The sequence below is a fragment of the Pseudophryne corroboree genome, chromosome 5, assembly GCF_028390025.1.
Source record: "Pseudophryne corroboree isolate aPseCor3 chromosome 5, aPseCor3.hap2, whole genome shotgun sequence".
Taxonomy (NCBI): domain Eukaryota; kingdom Metazoa; phylum Chordata; class Amphibia; order Anura; family Myobatrachidae; genus Pseudophryne; species Pseudophryne corroboree.
The window spans coordinates 319,493,056-319,513,403 of NC_086448.1; the positions used below are offsets into that span (position 1 = coordinate 319,493,056).

The window sequence follows — 20,348 nt, forward strand, 5'->3', positions numbered from 1 at the left end:
CTAGTAGCATGATCCAAAGTACAGACTCTGAGGCAGACGGTAACAGCTAATTACCAAGCTACAGATACTCAGGCCAGAGTGCTGAAGAACCAGAGCAGAGAGCGACACCCCAGGCACGGAAGATAAACTGCACGGATTATGACACTACCAAAAGTAGACTTGTGGACTAGTAGGAATTAGCGGGCAACCAGGAGATGATGCAGAAGCATGACTACACATACCCAGAAATAAGCGGTTTCGGGCGCCACTGTAGGAGCCTGGGTGGAACAAATTGTTCCAAGTGTCAAAGCCTGGTGTTGGCAGTGAAGTACCCCCTCATGATGCAGTGGGAGGAGTCAATTACAGGTCATTATTGATGGTAAGAAGGAATCACTAGGAGTAGTGAGGTGAGCCCAATCAGGTTGTTCAAGGATGAGTAACCTCTTCTACCTACAAGAAATCTGTGACTAACTGGCGGAGTGGGGTCATCAGCTCACAACTGAATTCTTTTAAGTAATTTTTTTTAAATGTGTTGCCAGGAAAAAAAAATATATAAAATGTCATTCCGAAGAGCAGTGATGAAAACCATTCCGTTTTCCTATAAACACATGTAAAATATCAACATTTATCTGGTAAAAGTAGAGCAAATTCAAATAATCCTTATTCTAGAAACAATACGTGTTTCTAATAATCTTGATTAAAACAATTGTTCATATACTTAGATAAAGTTCTTGGTGTGCACTGCATCTATGTCTTTCATATTAGAAATCATGGATCCCATGCCACAGTGTTAACTGAATAGACACCATGGTTGTATACAGTATGATATTTCTATAGTACATGACTGAAAGCTGTTCCTAGTAACAAAGCCTGAGGTAAAGCGTTGACGATAAATACAGTAATTGTAGTATTTTCAGGTGTGTAAAGCACTATAAGGTCAGATGTCTGTAGGTGCTGTAACAGAATTCCTGTAAGCTGCTGTCCCTAGGGGCATAGATATAAGTTATTTATGCATATCGTATGACACGATTACGACAGGAATGTTTGTGATTTATTTTTTTATGGCATACAATTTGGTAAAGCAAAGTTCCCTTTAATTCCCTTACAGATTTTTTTTTTATGTAAACAATTATAACCAAGAAAATAAAAATGCTAAAATAATTGTAAACATATCTCCATGGGTATATAATTCTATGTGATTTGGAACATCGCAACTTTATTTGGTAAAATGTGATCAAATTATGTAAAATACTCAAACCCATTACAACTGATTTTGAATATAACATAGGAAGTTTATTTAATGTGTAAACCATCTTAATTGCAAAAAAAAGTAGTGCTATCCCTGAGCTGTCAATGTATTACTATTATTTTTATTGTTTACTTGCGTGGATGTCTGTTATTGCTCAGCGGAACTAATTTTATAAAACAATAGTGCCAGCTAATATTGTGATGTATATTTTATATTGTACACATTGATCACCAAATTTCTTTGTAAACAATATTTGTTTTCCTTCAGGGATTAACACAAAAGATGCTTGGGGCTACTAACTCATAAGTAAGCCACGTAACGCTGACCATGGGAGAAACAGCTGGTCCCGAGATTTACACCTGCAGCCGTGATTGCCCCTTCGACTTTGAGCATCATAGCGAAGTGCTGGTGATAAGGGGTATATGTGGCATAAACACAGTCTCACCTGCACCACATCCCATTAGAAACTCTGCGTCAATTAGGTTCCTCTGCAAAGCAGCCACTATAAGTCAGGTTCTGTTCCAAAACTTGGACGGAGTCAAGTTCTGCAGAAGCATAAACATCAACTTTCAGTGTGCTAAGCGTCTGCTTTTTCCTTTATTGTTCTTCTCCCTGAGTTCAGATAGAGATCATACACAGCTCAGTTTTTTTTATAGGTCACTAAGCTACATAACAGTGAAAAGGCAATCCAAATTCATCCAGTAGCGTTTGCGTGATGTTGGAACAGACAGAGGGACAAAAATTCTTTTTTTTTCTCGTCTCCATAGCAAACAATCCCTAGAAGTACATAACCCTTACATTTTTATTATATGTATAGATTTAGAAGGTGACAAACTTAATTAAGAACTGTAGCAAAGTACATAAAACAAAGTTAAACTAGGAAAATACAGAACATTCAAGACACATACATCCAATGATATCAAAAAGTAAGCATTATTTAGGGTGTTATAGGGGGTTGGGTATGGTATTCCAGCAGTTAGGATGCTGGTGGTCAGAATCCTGACCCTGGCATTCCGACTGGCTGAAATCCCGTCAGGGGAGCTTAGGTAAGGGAACCCTAACCCTCCCGCAGCCTAAACGTAACCTCCCTGGGATACTTACGTTCGGGATCCCACCTGTCAGGAGGTCGGCGTCAGCATTCTGACAGGTGTAGGGATTCCGGTGCCAGCATTCTCACCGGCAGGATGCCTAACATTGGGATCCCAACTACATACCGTTATAGGTAATGTAATAAAAAAGCATTAAGCCTAGCACAGAATATATAAAAGGCATAAAACAAGGGCACACAGGTGGAAGAGGTGGGAGTGGACAATGATGTAGGAGAGAGGAACTTTCTGAGATCTTACAATCTAATGTATTGCTATTGAATTATGCTTACCACACATTCCACTTGACATATATATAATATACAGAACCAAGGGGGTAGATGCTACAAGCTGCAACTATGAGTAACTTTCTCCACTCTTTAGAACTCTTCATACATTTCCCCCTAAATCATGGCTGCCATCACCTATTATGGATTTACTACACATCAGAAAATACGTCACTGTGTAAATATAACATTCCTGTGACTAAACCAAGATGCCAGAGAAAAAGGTTCTTTTCCAATGTTTTATATGTAAAGGATGACAGAAAATTAAATTAATTCTTTGTGAACTTCTGGAGGAGCACCCATTTTCTGCAATTGCTGAAATGCACATATGAGCATTTGCCCAAATGCTGAGTTGCATGAATCTCTGTGGCAGGAACACACCTGTCCATATGCTTGGTTTCATAGCCTGAAAACAGACTAATTAAGCAGCAGCCATTTTCCAAGTGATTTGTGCCTGCACTGCAGGGCCGCTGCGGGACTCCAGAGGGGTAAGCATACTGTATGGGTGCAGGATGTGCCGTGTGGGCTGCTGGCATGCCCCCAGTTCCTCCCATCTCCCATGAATAGAATTATAATGTGGACAAACCTATAGGGATACTGTGATTTGCCATGACAAAGTCAATTAAAGTTTGTTTCTTGCGGTCTGGTCAAAAAGCGGTCGGACAAATACCGACATAGGGCCTGATTCAGGTTTGTTAGCAAACCAAAACAAATCATGTGTAACATGTGCAGAGAGAGTTAGATTTGGGTGGGATGTGTTCAAACTGAAATCTAAATTGCAGTGTAAAATAAAGCAGCCAGTATTTACCCTGCACAGAAATATAACCCACCCAAATCTAAATCTCTCTGCACATGTTACATCTTCCCCACCTGCAGTGCAACATGGTTTTGCCCAGTTGTGTGCTTTTTTCCTTTGCTAACAAACCTGAATCAGGCCCACTGTTCTGTTATCTTATTTGCCAGTATTTTGTTATTTTGGGGTTCAAGATGATCTCTCCATCGCACACTGCAGAAAAAACATGCAACATCCACAACTTGCTGTTTCCAGTTGAACTGGAAGGAAATCAGGAGCGTGCTTCATGAAATAGATACCTTCCAATATGACCGATTACATTAGGTACAAAATGCTCTGTTTCTGGACTTCTTTGCCAGTGGCAGTTACAGAGGTGGGGCTGCAGCACAGTCCAAAATTCAACTAGGGGAGCCACACCAACTGCCAGACTTTACCGGCCACGACTCAATGGCAGTTGGTGTGGCGCCCCTATTTGAATTTTGGACTGTGGTGCAGCCCCACCTCTGTAACTGCCACTGGCAAAGAAGTCCAGGAACAGAGCATTTTGTACCTAATGGAACAGGTCATTTTGGAGGGTATGTGAAATATCCCATGAAATACATGTAAGATTATTCAGCAAACACAGGACATGGAATTGAATCAGCCCCATGGTGACTGTTATATAAGTAATATGATACCAGATGATATCATCTGCAAACAAGTGCATTAAATCTTTGACAACAGAAAACAGTAATAACACCACTTTAAATATAAGGATGACTCAACAAGTGTTCCATGCTTTGGGAATTTGCATATTACATAACAATAAGGAGGCAGACAATTGCCAATGGCAGACAAACCTCAATCACAACATGTCCAGCAATCTCGTCTAGACTAAATGTAAATTAAAATCTGAAATAAATTTTGGAAAGGAAGCTTGGATACAATTTAATCTGAATTAGATTGGTGGTAACACATTTACCATAACATTCATTAAAATATATTCATTCTTTATTGTACTGGGGGGTAAATATTGATTTTTAGATATTTCAAATCTTGTAGGAGCTGGAGGGTATACGGATGACAGGCAAACAGTACTAAGGTCGACAGTCAATAGGTCAACTACTACTGGTCAAATTGGACAAAAGGATGACATGGCAATGGCCGAAACAGCATTTAATCGACTTGAGTTTTTTACAATTTTTTTATTTTTGACTTTTTCGTACTTCACTAGGACTAGGAATAATAACCCATGCAAGGGGACGCAGTGCAGTAATTGTGGTTCCTGGTCATTTTACGGAATAAATACCACCAACCAATAGAAAAAAACAAAACCCCACGTTGACCTTTTGTGTATATCAACCTTTTCCCCATGTTTTCAGGCCGAGCGAATGAGGGCTGGGCAACAAGATGCAGATGATGATGGCAGTCACTACAGATGGAGTCTCCATTATCATTGCTCCGTGTGACTAAGCGCGCCCGCCTGGGCGCACCTACTCACTGTGAGCTCAGAGATGCTTACAATTAGGAGCAGCTCTGTGCACTCCCGGCGTGACTAGGCGGACGGATCGCCTAGTCACGCCGGGAGTGCACGCCTGCGACTAGGCAGGCATAGATAACAGAAGCTCCATCTGTAGTTAGCAGCTTCTGATTGCCAAATGACCCCTCAAGCTGGTATGACTTCATCGATTAGAATGGCTGCTATTTATATGAAGCCTGGCCATTAGTTTGCTTTACTTTATTGATATCTCCATCTGGACTACGTCATGAAAGAAGATTGACAAAGGAAAATTGCAAATGTTTGTATTTAAATGTTTTTAACATATCTTTGTACAGATGGAGCCTCGGACGGAGACGCTCTCCATTCAAGTGAATGGGGAGCATCTCCGTATGGGTGCACGTGCCCGTCCAGACTGAGACACTCACAGTGTCTAGTTTCACTTACACTTACCCCATGACGGGTAAAAAAGGATTCAAAACAGGTATACCAAAGGGTATCAACACAGCACGGAGGTCTGGCTACAAAGCCACGATATGGCTCTCTTGCATGTGTTCGTTAAAGTCCCTTTCACATCTCCAATGCTGGATCCCACCCAGGAATTGGAAACGGGTCCTTCCCGAATGGGACCCGGCGTTGGACCCCAACAGCAGGCTTCCCTTGCCGGGTCAGTTGCCATAGCGGTGGGGGGGGGGGGGGGGGGGGGGGGCGGAGCCGGCGCTGGGAGATAAGGTAATTTCCACGCCACCTGTCCCTATGTAGTGAATGGATCCTGAACCCATTTACACTGCCACTGACACAGTATTCAGCCTGGGAATAACCCTTCTTATAACTTGGGTTCAATTACCGGGTCAGGCGACCCGGGAATTCTCCATGGCTCCTTTTACATCGCACACTGACCCACAATATGCCCAGATCGTTACCGGGTTATTATTTGCGATGTGAAAGGGGTGTTAGTAGCCAAACTGACACTCAGAAATGCTCATTCCACAACAGCATCTCTGCATATCTCCTCCGTCATGGTGAGGCGCATGTGAAGTTTGCGTAAAAACCACTAGATGCATTCACTTTTGAAGTTGCATGCAACTCAGAACAGGGCCAGCGTGAGACAACAGCATAAAGAGGAAAGGTTCTGCAAACACAGGATTGTGGCTATGACTACAGCAGTAGCAATGTCTGTGCCTGTGACTTACAATGGTTGGCTCCAAACCAAAGCATTAAGGCCCTCATTCCGAGTTCATCGCTCGCTGCCGTTTTTCGCAGCGCAGTGATCAGGTTACTACTGCACATGCACCGCATTGTGGGGGTCATCGCGAGTTGTTCGCTGGTTGCCGATTTTCGCTATACTGCGATTAGTTGCTTACTACGCATGCGCAAGGTTCGCAGTGTGCATGCGCTTAGTTATTTTACACAAAAGTTAGGTATTTTACTCACGGCATAAAGAAGCTTTTTCATCGCTGTGCTGATCGTAGTGTGATTGACAGGAAGTGGGTGTTTCTGGGCGGAAACTAGCCGTTTTATGGGAGTGTGCGGAAAAACGCAGGCGTTCGAGTTGCAAAACGCAGGAGTGGCTGGAGAAACGGGGGAGTGGTTGGGTAAACGCTGGGTGTGTTTGTGACGTCAAACCAGGAACGAAAAGGACTGAGCTGGTCGCAATGGCTGAGTAAGTCTGGAGCAACTCAGAAACTGCTAAGAAATTTCTATTCGTAATTCTGCTAATCTTTCGTTCGCAATTCTGCTAAGCTAAGATACACTCCCAGAGGGCGGCGACTTAGCGTGTGCAATGCTGCTAAAAGCAGCTAGCGAGCGAACAACTCGGAATCACCCCCTGTGCACGCACGTCGTACGGGTACACAGAGAATTGTTGCTGTGCAATGTTTCTAGCGACAAATCCATTCGCACAACCGATTGCAAGGAGATTGACAGGAAGAAGGCGTTTATGGGTGTCAACTGACCGTTTTCTGGAAGTGGTAGGGAAAACGCAGGCGTGTCCAGGCATTTGCAGGGCGGGTACATATATTGGTAGATGCTCAATTAGCTTAGTGATATCATTCAGGTGCTCGAAAGGGAGGGGTATTTCTAAGCAAGAAAAAAAGCCATTTGTTTCCCCCAGCACCCTGAATCATAACCATAACCAGATATAAATTCCACATGATAACAGAATTCAGAGATCTTCGTTACACATATTTGCGCAGATGTGTGAATAAGCCCCAAAGCCGCATCAAGGCGTCTCTGTATATTTGGGGTCCCTAGCGCTATATCTAGGTGCATGGTGTGGCACCCCAAAACACCAGCATAAGCCAGAAAGCCCAGCGTGGCATACCAGTGAAAAAACTATAGTGTTAATAAATTAGTATTTAGGAAGCCGAAGCTATAGAGAAAGTGATACAAAATGAAATGCAATTAAAATAGAGAAATAGTGTTGAGAAATTAATAAGTGAAAAGTGTTAAAAGAATGTAAAGGTATGCCACACTAAGGCCATCCAGCTCAGCCAGTCCAGAGGCACCACACCTCACACCTCCATTACCCCAATCTGGGTCTAAGATTAACCAGCAAGGAGCCACATGATAATGGCTCCTTACTACAATATGTCTAAGCTAAGAGCTACCTACCTTGGAGCAACCCCATAATGCTCCCTGTGGCATGTCAGGGCCTGCACCTCCTCCTAATGCAGGAACCTCTCTGCCTCTCACAACAAACACATATATTGGTAGATGCTCAATTAGCTTAGTGATATCATTCAGGTGCTCGAAAGGGAGGGGTATTTCTAAGCAAGAAAAAAAGCCATTTGTTTCCCCCAGCACCCTGAATCATAACCGTAACCAGATATAAATTCCACATGATAACAGAATTCAGAGATCTTCGTTACACATATTTGCGCAAATGTGTGAATAAGCCCCAAAGCCGCATCAAGGCGTCTCTGTATATTTGGGGTCCCTAGCGCTATATCTAGGGTGTCTGACGTCAATTCCGGGACCGGACAGGCTGAAGTGATCGCAGCGGCTGAGTAAGTTCAGACCTACTCAAACTGCAAAAAAACGTTTTCGTACCGCTCGGCTGCACATGCGATCGCACACTGGCAAAGCGAAAATACACTCCCCCGTGGGTGGTGACTATACGTTTGCACGGCTGCAAAAAGTAGCTAGGGAGCAATCAACTCGGAATGAGGGCCAAAGTTGCTTAACATAAGTCTGTGGGCACTGCGTATTTGTGTGGTGACAGGCATGGGGTACTCTGTATGCAGTGGTACACACTACCATACTATGTATTTAGTGAAAAAATAAGATTTTACTTACCGATAAATCTATTTCTCGTAGTCCGTAGTGGATGCTGGGACTCCGTCAGGACCATGGGGAATAGCGGCTCCGCAGGAGACAGGGCACAAAATTTAAAAGTTTGACCACTAGGTGGTGTGTACTGGCTCCTCCCCCTATGACCCTCCTCCAAGCCTCAGTTAGGATACTGTGCCCGGACGAGCGTACACAATAAGGAAGGATTTTGAATCCCGGGTAAGACTCATACCAGCCACACCAATCACACCGTACAACTTGTGATCTGAACCCAGTTAACAGTATGACAAACGTAGGAGCCTCTGAACAGACGGCTCACAACAATAACAACCCGATTTTTTTGTAACAATAACTATGTACAAGTATTGCAGACAATCCGCACTTGGGATAGGCGCCCAGCATCCACTACGGACTACGAGAAATAGATTTATCGGTAAGTAAAATCTTATTTTCTCTGACGTCCTAGTGGATGCTGGGACTCCGTCAGGACCATGGGGATTATACCAAAGCTCCCAAACGGGCGGGAGAGTGCGGATGACTCTGCAGCACCGAATGAGAGAACTCCAGGTCCTCCTTAGCCAGGGTATCAAATTTGTAGAATTTTACAAACGTGTTCTCCCCTGACCACGTAGCTGCTCGGCAGAGTTGTAATGCCGAGACCCCTCGGGCAGCCGCCCAAGATGAGCCCACCTTCCTTGTGGAATGGGCCTTGACAGATTTAGGCTGTGGCAGGCCTGCCACAGAATGTGCAAGTTGAATTGTGCTACAAATCCAACGAGCAATCGTCTGCTTAGAAGCAGGAGCACCCAGCTTGTTGGGTGCATACAGTATAAACAGCGAGTCAGATTTTCTGACTCCAGCCGTCCTTGAAATATATATTTTCAATGCTCTGACAACGTCCAGCAACTTGGAATCCTCCAAATCGCTAGTAGCCGCAGGCACCACAATAGGCTGGTTCAGGTGAAACGCTGAAACCACCTTAGGCAGAAAGTGAGGACGCGTCCGCAGTTCTGCCCTGTCCGAATGGAAAATCAGATATGGGCTTTTATACGATAAAGCCGCCAATTCTGACACTCTCCTGGCTGAAGCCAGGGCCAGTAGCATGGTTACTTTCCATGTAAGATATTTCAAATCCACCGATTTGAGTGGCTCAAACCAATGGGATTTGAGAAAATCCAAAACTACATTAAGATCCCACGGTGCCACTGGGGGCACAACCGGGGGCTGTATATGTAGTACTCCTTTTACAAAAGTCTGGACTTCAGGAACTGAAGCCAATTCTTTCTGGAAGAAAATCGACAGGGCCGAAATTTGAACCTTAATGGACCCTAATTTGAGGCCCATAGACAATCCTGTTTGCAGGAAATGTAGGAATCGACCCAGTTGAAATTCCTCCGTCGGGGCCTTCCTGGCCTCACACCACGCAACATATTTTCTCCAAATGCGGTGATAATGTTGTGCAGTCACCTCCTTCCTGGCTTTTACCAGGGTAGGGATGACCTCTTCCGGAATGCCTTTTTCCCTTAGGATTCGGGGTTCAACCGCCATGCTGTCAAACGCAGCCGCGGTAAGTCTTGGAATAGACACGGTCCCTGCTGAAGCAGGTCCCGTCTTAGAGGTAGAGGCCACGGATCTTCCGTGAGCATCTCCTGAAGTTCCGGGTACCAAGTTCTTCTTGGCCAATCCGGAGCCACAAGTATCGTTCTTACTCCCCTTTGCCGTATAATTCTCAGTACTTTTGGTATGAGAGGCAGAGGAGGAAACACATACACTGACTGGTACACCCATGGTGTCACCAGAGCGTCTACAGCTATTGCCTGAGGGTCTCTTGACCTGGCGCAATACCTGTCCAGTTTTTTGTTGAGGCGGGACGCCATCATGTCCACCATTGGTCTTTCCCAATGGACCACAATCATGTGGAAGACTTCTGGATGAAGTCCCCACTCTCCCGGGTGCAGATCGTGTCTGCTGAGGAAGTCTGCTTCCCAGTTGTCCACTCCCGGGATGAACACAGCTGACAGTGCTAACACATGATTTTCTGCCCAGCGGAGAATCCTTGCAGCTTCTGCCATTGCCCTCCTGCTTCTTGTGCCGCCCTGTCTGTTTACGTGGGCGACTGCCGTGATGTTGTCCGACTGAATCAACACCGGCTGACCCTGAAGCAGAGGTTTTGCCAGGCTTAGAGCATTGTAGATTGCTCTTAGCTCCAGTATATTTATGTGAAGAGACGTCTCCAGGCTTGACCACACGCCCTGGAAGTTTCTTCCCTGTGTGACCGCTCCTCAGACTCTCAGGCTGGCATCCGTGGTCACTAGGACCCAGTTCTGTATGCCGAATCTGCGGCCCTCTACCAGATGAGCACTCTGCAACCACCATAGCAGAGACACTCTTGTCCTTGTGGACAATTTTATCCGCTGATGCATCTGCAGATGCGATCCGGACCATTTGTCCAGCAGATCCCACTGAAAAGTTCGTGCATGGAATCTGCCGAATGGAATCGCTTCGTAAGAAGCTACCATTTTTCCCAGGACTCTTGTGCATTGATGCACAGATACTTTTCCTGGTTTTAGGAGGTTCCTGACTAGATCGGATAACTCCCTGGCTTTCTCCTCCGGAAGAAATACCTTTTTCTGAACAGTGTCCAGAATCATCCCTAGGAACAACAGACGTGTCGTCGGGATCAGTTGGGATTTTGGAAAATTCAGAATCCACCCGTGTTGTTGGAGCACTACTTGGGTTAGTGCTACTCCGACCTCCAGCTGTTCTCTGGATCTTGCCCTTATCAGGAGATCGTCCAAGTAAGGGATAATTAAGACGCCTTCTCTTCGAAGAAGGATCATCATTTCGGCCATTACCTTGGTAAAGACCCGGGGTGCCGTGGACAATCCAAACGGCAGCGTCTGAAACTGATAATGACAGTTTTGGACCACGAACCTGAGGTACCCTTGGTGTGAAGGACAAATTGGAACATGAAGGTAAGCATCCTTGATGTCCAAGAACACCATAAAATCCCCTTCTTCCAGATTCGCTATCACTGCTCTGAGTGACTCCATCTTGAACTTGAATTTTTGTATGTACAGGTTCAGAGATTTTAGATTTAGAATCGGTCTTACCGAGCCGTCCGGCTTCGGTACCACAAATAGCGTGGAGTAATACCCCTGTCCCTGTTGTAGGAGGGGTACCTTGACTATCACCTGCTGAGAATACAGCTTGTGAATGGCCTCCAATACCGTCGCCCTGTCGGAGGGAGACGTTGGCAAAGCAGACTTTAGGAAACGGCAAGGAGGGGACTTCTCGAATTCCAACCTGTAACCCTGAGATACTACATGCAGGATCCAGGGGTCCACCTGCGAGTGAGCCCACTGTGCGTCTATAGTCAGTAAAATACTGTCCCTATCCAGGGTATCAATATTTTCAGACAGTGACTCCGACCAAGCCACGCCAGCACTGCACATCCAGGCTGAGGCGATTGCTGGTCTCAGTATAACACCCGTATGTGTGTATATACTTTTTAATGTATTCTCCAGCCTCCTATCAGCTGGATCCTTGAAGGCGGCCGTATCAGGAGACGGTAACGCCACTTGCTTTGATAAGCGTGTGAGCGCCTTATCCACCCTAGGAGGTGTTTCCCAGCGCGCCCTAACCTCTGGCGGGAAAGGGTATAATGCCAATAACTTCTTTGAAATTAGCAGTTTTCTATCTGGGGTAACCCACGCTTCATCACACACTTCATTCAGTTCCTCTGATTCAGGAAAAACTATCGGTAGTTTTTTCACACCCCACATAATACCCCTTTTTGTGGTACTTGCAGTATCAGAGATATGCAAAGCCTCCTTCATTGCCGTGATCATATAACGTGTGGCCCTACTGGAAAATACGTTTGTTTCTTCACCGTCGACACTGGATTCAGTGTCAGTGTCTGGGTCTGTGTCGACCGACTGAGGTAAAGGGCGTTTTACAGCCCCTGACGGTGTCTGAGACGCCTGAACAGGTACTAACTGGTTTGCCGGCTGTCTCATGTCGTCAACCGACTTTTGTAGCGTGCTGACACTATCCCGTAATTCCATAAACAAAGCCATCCATTCTGGTGTCGACTCCCTAGGGGGTGACATCACCATTACAGGCAATTGCTCCGCCTCCACGCCAACATCGTCCTCATACATGTCGACACACACGTACCGACACACAGCAGACACACAGGGAATGCTCTGATAGAAGACAGGACCCCACTAGCCCTTTGGGGAGACAGAGGGAGAGTTTGCCAGCACACACCCAAGCGCTATAAATATATATAGGGACAACCTTAATAAGTGTGTTCCCTTTATAGCAGCTCAAATATTATAAATATCGCCAATAAGTGCCCCCCCTCTCTGTTTTTACCCTGTTTCTGTAGTGCAGTGCAGGGGAGAGTCCTGGGAGCATTCCTCGCAGCGGAGCTGGGCAGGAAAATGGCGCTGTGTGCTGAGGAGAATAGGCCCCGCCCCCTTTTCGGCGGGCTTCTTCTCCCGGTTTTTTTGGAACCTGGCAGGGGTTAAATACATCCATATAGCCCCAGGGGCTATATGTGATATATTTTAGCCAGAATAGGTATATTACATTGCTGCCCAGTGCGCCCCCCCCAGCGCCCTGCACCCTCAGTGACCGCTGGTGTGAAGTGTGCGGAGAGCAATGGTGCACAGCTGCAGTGCTGTGCGCTACCTCATGAAGACTGAGACGTCTTCTGCCGCCGGTTTCTGGACCTCTTCTCTATTCGGCATCTGCAAGGGGGTCGGCGGCGCGGCTCCGGTGACCCATCCAGGCTGTACCTGTGATCGTCCCTCTGGAGCTAGTGTCCAGTAGCCTAAGAAGCAAATCCATCCTGCACGCAGGTGAGTTCACTTCTTCTCACCTAAGTCCCTCGTTGCAGTGAGCCTGTTGCCAGCAGGACTCACTGAAAATAAAAAACCTAACAAACTTTTTCTAAGCAGCTCTTTAGGAGAGCCACCTAGATTGCACCCTGCTCGGACGGGCACAAAAACCTAACTGAGGCTTGGAGGAGGGTCATAGGGGGAGGAGCCAGTACACACCACCTAGTGGTCAAACTTTTAAATTTTGTGCCCTGTCTCCTGCGGAGCCGCTATTCCCCATGGTCCTGACGGAGTCCCAGCATCCACTAGGACGTCAGAGAAACATGGCTGGTACGCTGTGTGTTGGGTGATCATGGCAGCGTATTGTCTGTAGCCGCACATTAACATACAGTACTGTGGGCCTAAATCCGAGTCAGACTCTATTGGCTGTATTTATGCTAAGGCGAGAATCCATAGGGCTTCTAGTGGGAACCAGCAGTGATTACTGTTTTTCATTAGTATCGGCACTTGTGCCTGACCTATGCTAGGTGCAAGAGATCCGTCAGAAACAGGCTTTCCTTCTCTGTGTGCACACCTCAGAATAGGGATGTAGTTATGATCCCGGCAGTCAGCAAACATACGCCGGGATCCCGGCCGCCAGAATGCCGGCAGGGGACCCAGGACTAATCCCACTCGTGGATGTCCATGACACCCATAGAGTGGGAATAGAACCTGTGGTGAGCGCAGCGAGACTGCAAGGGGCTTCGTTGTACTCACCCGCCTGTCTGCATTCTGGCGGCCTAGATCCCATACCTAACCCCTCAGAATAATCCAGACGTAAAGCTACACGCTTACGACACACCCATGCAGTACCGCGCATATATCACTTGTGCGCAGCATGCTATTATTCGCTATTTCTGCATTCCTATCGAGCTGCGTAGTGTACAGGTTTTTAAACGTTAGGTTATGCTATGCATAGAATTACTATCAGTTTTATCATGTATATTTTGTGGGATAGGAAGCTGATCATTGTTTGCTAGAAATCTGTTCCCCACTCTGGGCCATAATTGCTCATCTTGGGGCTCACGATGTGTTGGCAGCAAAATGGTTGTAAGTTACAAAAAAAGTTCACACAAAACTAACATATTTCCATACACGTAGTGAGATGTACATGCCTCTGCAGCTTACAAGTCATCATCCGTGTGTACTGTTTTTCTTCTCTTTTTAGGATCACGATTTTATACCACTCTTGCAAACGTCTGACCCACTTGGAGCAGTAACCCAATCTGTGTCAGGGCCTGAATCATGTTTTTGCAGCTGAACAATTATCTAAGTCGCACTGCACACATGCAGTAATGATCTTGCGACGGCAGCCTTCGCACATTGATTGACAGTCAGGCACCATTTGGGGGAAGTAACTGGGAGTTGGTGGCAAAAATAAGATTTTACTTACCGGTAAATCTATTTCTCGTAGTCCGTAGTGGATGCTGGGGACTGCGTAAGTATCATGGGGAATAGACGGGCTCCGCAGGAGACAGGGCACTTTAAGAAAGAATTTAGATTCTGGTGTGCTCTGGCTCCTCCCTCTATGTCCCTCCTCCAGACCTCAGTTAGAGAAACTGTGCCCGGAAGAGCTGACAGTACAAGGAAAGGATTTTGGGAATCCAGGGTAAGACTCATACCAGCCACACCAATCACACCGTATAACTTGTGATAACTTTACCCAGTTAACAGTATGAACAATCACAGAGCATCAGATAAACTCTGATGTAACTATAACATAACCCTTATTTAAGCAATAACTATATACAAACATTGCAGAAGAAGTCCGCACATGGGACGGGCGCCCAGCATCCACTACGGACTACGAGAAATAGATTTACCGGTAAGTAAAATCTTATTTTCTCTAACGTCCTAGTGGATGCTGGGGACTCCGTAAGGACCATGGGGATTATACCAAAGCTCCCAAACGGGCGGGAGAGTGCGGATGACTCTGCAGCACCGAATGAGCAAACACAAGGTCCTCCTCAGCCAGGGTATCAAACTTGTAGAACTTTGCAAAGGTGTTTGAACCTGACCAAGTAGCCGCTCGGCAAAGCTGTAATGCCGAGACCCCTCGGGCAGCCGCCCAAAAAGAGCCCACCTTCCTTGTGGAATGGGCCTTAACTGATTTAGGCAGCGGCAACCCAGCCGCAGAATGAGCCTGCTGAATCGTGTTACAGATCCAGCGAGCAATAGTTTGTTTTGAAGCAGGCGCCCCAAGCTTGTTGGAAGCATACAGGATAAACAAAGATTCTGTTTTCCTGACCCTAGCCGTTCTGGCTACATAAACCTTCAAAGCCCCGACCACATCCAGTGACTCGGAATCCTCCAAGTCAGTAGTAGCCACAGGCACCACAATAGGTTGGTTTATATGAAAGGATGAAACCACTTTCGGCAGAAATTGTGGGCGGGTCCGCAATTCTGCTCTATCCACATGGAAAACCAGATAAGGGCTTTTATGTGACAAAGCCGCCAATTCTGACACACGCCTAGCCGAAGCCAAGGCTAATAGCATGACCACCTTCCACGTGAGATATTTTACTTCCACCGTTTTGAGTGGTTCAAACCAGTGTGATTTCAGGAAACTCAACACCACGTTAAGATCCCAAGGTGCCACTGGAGGCACAAAAGGGGCTGAATATGCTGCACTCCCTTTACAAACGTCTGAACTTCAGGCAGAGAAGCCAGTTCTTTTTTAAAGAAAATGGATAAGGCCGAAATCTGAACCTTAATGGAACCCAATTTAAGGCCCACAGTCACTCCCGACTGTAGGAAGTGAAGGAAACGGCCCAGCTGGAATTCCTCCGTAGGGGCCTTCCTGGCCTCACACCAAGCCACATATTTTCGCCATATACGGTGATAATGTTGAGCCGTCACATCCTTCCTAGCCTCTATCAGCGTAGGAATGACCTCATCCGGAATGCGTTTTTCTGCTAGGATCCGGCGTTCAACCGCCATGCCGTCAAACGCAGCCGCGGTAAGTCTTGGAACAGACAGGGCCCCTGTTGCACAAGTCCTGTCTTAGAGGCAGAGGCCACGGGTCCTCTGTGAGCATTTCTTGCAGATCTGGATACCAAGTCCTTCTTGGCCAATCCGGAACAATGAGTATTGTTCTCACTCCTCTTTTTCTTATGATTCTCAGCACCTTGGGTATGAGAGGAAGAGGAGGAAACACATAGACCGACTGGAACACCCACGGTGTCACCAGTGCGTCCACAGCTATCGCCTGAGGGTCTCTTGACCTGGCGCAATATCTCTGCAGCTTTTTGTTGAGGCGGGATGCCATCATGTCCACCTGTGGCAGTTCCCACCGACTTGCAATCTGCGTGAAGACTTCTTGATGAAGTCCCCACTCTCCCGGGTGGAGGTCGTGCCTGCTGAGGAAGTCTGCTTCCCAATTGTCCACTCCCTGAATGAACACTGCTGACAGTGCGCTTACGTGATTCTCCGCCCAGCGAAGAATTCTGGTGGCTTCTACCATCGCCACCCTGCTCCTTGTGCCGCCTTGGCGGTTTACATGAGCCACTGCGGTGATGTTGTCTGACTGAATCAGAACCGGTTGGTCGCGAAGCAGGGACTCCGCTTGACGTAGGGCATTGTATATGGCCCTTAGTTCCAGGATGTTGATGTGAAGGCAAGTCTCCTGACTTGACCATAGCCCTTGGAAATTTCTTCCCTGTGTGACTGCCCCCCACCCTCGGAGGCTTGCATCCGTGGTCACCAGGACCCAGTCCTGAATGCCGAATCTGCGACCTTCGAGAAGATGAGCACTCTGCAGCCACCACAGGAGAGACACCCTGGCCCTGGGGGATAGGGTGATTAACCGATGCATCTGAAGATGTGATCCGGACCACTTGTCCAGTAAGTCCCATTGGAAGGTCCTCGCATGGAACCTGCCGAAGGGAATGGCCTCGTATGATGCCACCATCCTTCCCAGGACTCGAGTGCAGTGATGCACTAACACCTGTTTTGGTTTTAATAGATTCCTGACCAGTGTCATGAGCTCCTGAGCTCTCTCTATCGGGAGATAAACCCTTTTCTGGTCTGTGTCTAGGATCATGCCTAGGAGAGGCAGATGAGCTGTAGGAACCAACTGCGACTTTGGAATATATAGAATCCTGCCGTGTTGCCGTTACACTTCCAGAGAAAGTGATACGCTGTTCAGCAACTGCTCTCTTGATCTCGCTTTTATGAGGAGATCGTCCAAGTACGTGATAATAGTGACACCTTGCTTCCGCAGGAGCACCATCATTTCCGCCATTACCTTGGTGAATATTCTCGGGGCCGTGGAGAGACCTAACGGCAACGTCTGAAATTGGTAATGACAATCCCGTACCGCAATTCTGAGGTACGCCTGATGAGGTGGATAAATGGGGACATGAAGTCACCATAAAATCTCCCCCTTTCAGGCTTGCAATGACCGCTCTTAGCGATTCCATCTTGAAATTGAACATTTTCAGGTATATGTTCAGGGATTTTAAATTCAATATGGGTCTGACCGAACCGTCTGGTTTCGGGACTACAACATGGTCGAATAATAACCCCCTCCTTGTTGAAGGAGGGGAACCTTGACCACCACCTGTTGAAGATACAATTTGTGAATTGCAGTTAACACTGTTTCCCTCTCGTGGGGGGAAGCCGGAAGGGCCGTCGGTGAGGGGGCATCTCCTCAAATTCCAGCTTGTATCCCTGAGACACAATATCTATTGCCCAGGGATCTAACAGGGAGTGAACCCACTTGCTGAACTTACGAAGGCGTGCCCCCACCGGGCCTAGCTCCGCCTGTGGAGCCCCAGCGACATGCGGTGGATTTTGTAGAGGCCGGGGAGGACTTCTGTTCCTGGGAACTAGCTGTGTTGTGCAGCTTCTTTCCTCTGCCCCCGCCTCTGGCAAGAAAGGATGCACCTCGGACTTTCTTGTTTCTTTGTTCGAAAGGCTGCATTTGATAATGTCGTGCTTTCCTAGGCTGTGCAGGAATAGAAGGCAAATTATCAGAATTACCAGCTATAGCTGTGGAGACCAGGGGGGTAATTCCAAGATGATCGCAGCAGGATTTTTGATAGCAATTGGGCAAAACCATGTGCACTGCAGGGGGGGCAGATATAACATGTGCAGAGAGAGTTAGATTTGGTTGGGTTATATTGTTTCTGTGCAGGGTAAATACTGGCTGCTTTATTTTTACACTGCAAATTAGATTGCAGATTGAACATACCCACCCAAATCTAACTCTCTCTGCACATGTTATATCTGCCTCCCCTGCAGTGCACATGCTTTTGCCCAATTGCTAACAAAAATCCTGCTGCGATCAACTTGGAATTACCCCTCAGGTCCGAGTACACTTCTCCACACAATCCTCAGCCTTCCATATGCCTCTTAAGTCGGCATCATCTGTCCATTGCATATTCTACAGGACACGTCAAGCAGAAATCGACATAGCTTTGACTCTAGGACCCAGTATACTCATGTCTCTTTGGGCATGTTTTATATATCTTAAGACAGCATTTTTAATATATATATATATATATATATATATATATATATATATATATATACACACACACACACATACATACATACTAGGGTCTCAATCTCTGCTGATAAGGTACCTGTCCACGCTGTCACAGTGCTATAAACCCATGCCGACACAATCGCCGGTCTGAGTAGTGTAACCGGAATGTGCACGCTATCTGCAGGATCCCTGAGAATAGCTGTTACGTCAGGGCTACCTTTTGGGCAAACGTGACACCCTAGGGGAAGATTCCCATCGTATCCTGGCCCTAGTGGGGAAAGGATACTCCCTGAGAATACTTTGTGGGAAACTGCAGTCTCTTGTCTGGAGATTCCCGCTCTTTTTCATCATGAGAGGAGGGAAATTTACCTCAGCTTTCTTCCCCTTAAACATGTGTACCCTTGTGTCAGGGACAGATGAGTCATCAGTGATATGCAAATCATCTTGTGCAGCACGCCTTTCACCCATCTTCAAGGGGAACAAGAATACTAACTGAACAGTTTGGATGCTTCATCAAGAACTATTTAAACTAACAAAGGGGGGCAGTGAACCAAACAGGAATAAAGAAATCTGCTCCCCCAACACAGAGGTATTGTTTCTGCAGGCAAAGGGAATAGGAAGCATATCCACAGCAACAGAAGATAATTCAGATCAAAACCAAATAAAAATAGGCAGAGAGAAGAACATAGCTAGGAACAGAAAAAAGCACAAACAAAACTCTAAAAGCTATGTGTGCAAATGCTAGGAGCTAAGGAAATAAAATCCCAGAACTAACTGTAATAATGACAAGGGATGATCTAGACATTGTGGCAATTACAGAGTCATGGTACAATGAAAATCATGACTGGGACATAGCTATACCGGGATATACTTTATTTAGGAAGGACAGAATTGGAAAAATCGGAGGAGGGGTAGCAATGTATGTAAAAAATGCCATAAATACTACATTAATACAAAGTATTGAAGAAAAAACTGAGTCCCTTTGGGTGACCATAGAAACAGGGGAAAAGTTGATTATTCGTATTGGCGTGATATACAGGCCACCAGGTCAGGAAGAGAAACTTGACAAGAACCTATTGCAGGACATAACTAAAATGGCATTAAAAGGAGAGGTAATAATCATGGGAGACTTTAATCTTCCTGATGTAAACTGGGAGGTGTGTCTGTTGCTAGTTCCACCAGAAGTAGGAACATTTTAAATTCCCTTCAGGGAGCATCCCTCCACCAATTGGTGAGGGAGCCCACTCGGAAAGACGCAATATTAGACTTAATACTTACAAATGGAGACAGATTATCGGACGTAAAAGTGGGTGAAAACCTGGGATCCAGTGATCATCAAGCAGTATGGTTCAGCATTAAGACAGAGACTGACTCGTCCCATACAAAAACAAAGGTGTTGGATTTTAGGAAGGCTGATTTTGTAGGGATGGGAAAATGTGTAAGCGATTCTTTGGCAGAGTGGAGGAACTTGGAAACAGTGTAGGAGAGGTGGGAAACATTAAAATGTGCAATATTGAAGGCAACAGACCTTTGTATCAAAACTGTTAGGAAAAACACAAGGAAAAGGAAGCCAGTGTGGTTTGCAAAAGAAGTAGCAAATATTGTGAGAGCAAAAAAGATGGCTTTTAGGAAATATAAGCAGACACAAAATAATGAAGACAAAAAGATATATCTTGTTAGACAGAAGGAGACCAAGAAGGTAATCAGATGTGCAAAGGCACAAGCTGAGGAGAAAATGGCCCAGTCAGTGGGTAAAGGAGGCAAAACTTTTTTTAGGTATATAAGCGAAAGGTGAAAAACAAAAGGCGGA

The 20,348-nt window shown here is 46.1% G+C and overlaps 1 long non-coding RNA gene across 1 annotated transcript in view; it reads left to right on the forward strand.

The window, feature by feature from the left end:
- LOC134929022 (uncharacterized) overlaps positions 1–20,348 on the forward strand; it is a 104,742-nt gene that overhangs the window by 57,783 nt on the left and 26,611 nt on the right. Inside the window, exon 2 of the long non-coding RNA XR_010178218.1 lies at positions 1,496–1,646. This is a non-coding gene — a long non-coding RNA (uncharacterized LOC134929022). The remainder of the gene's footprint in view (positions 1–1,495; positions 1,647–20,348) is intronic.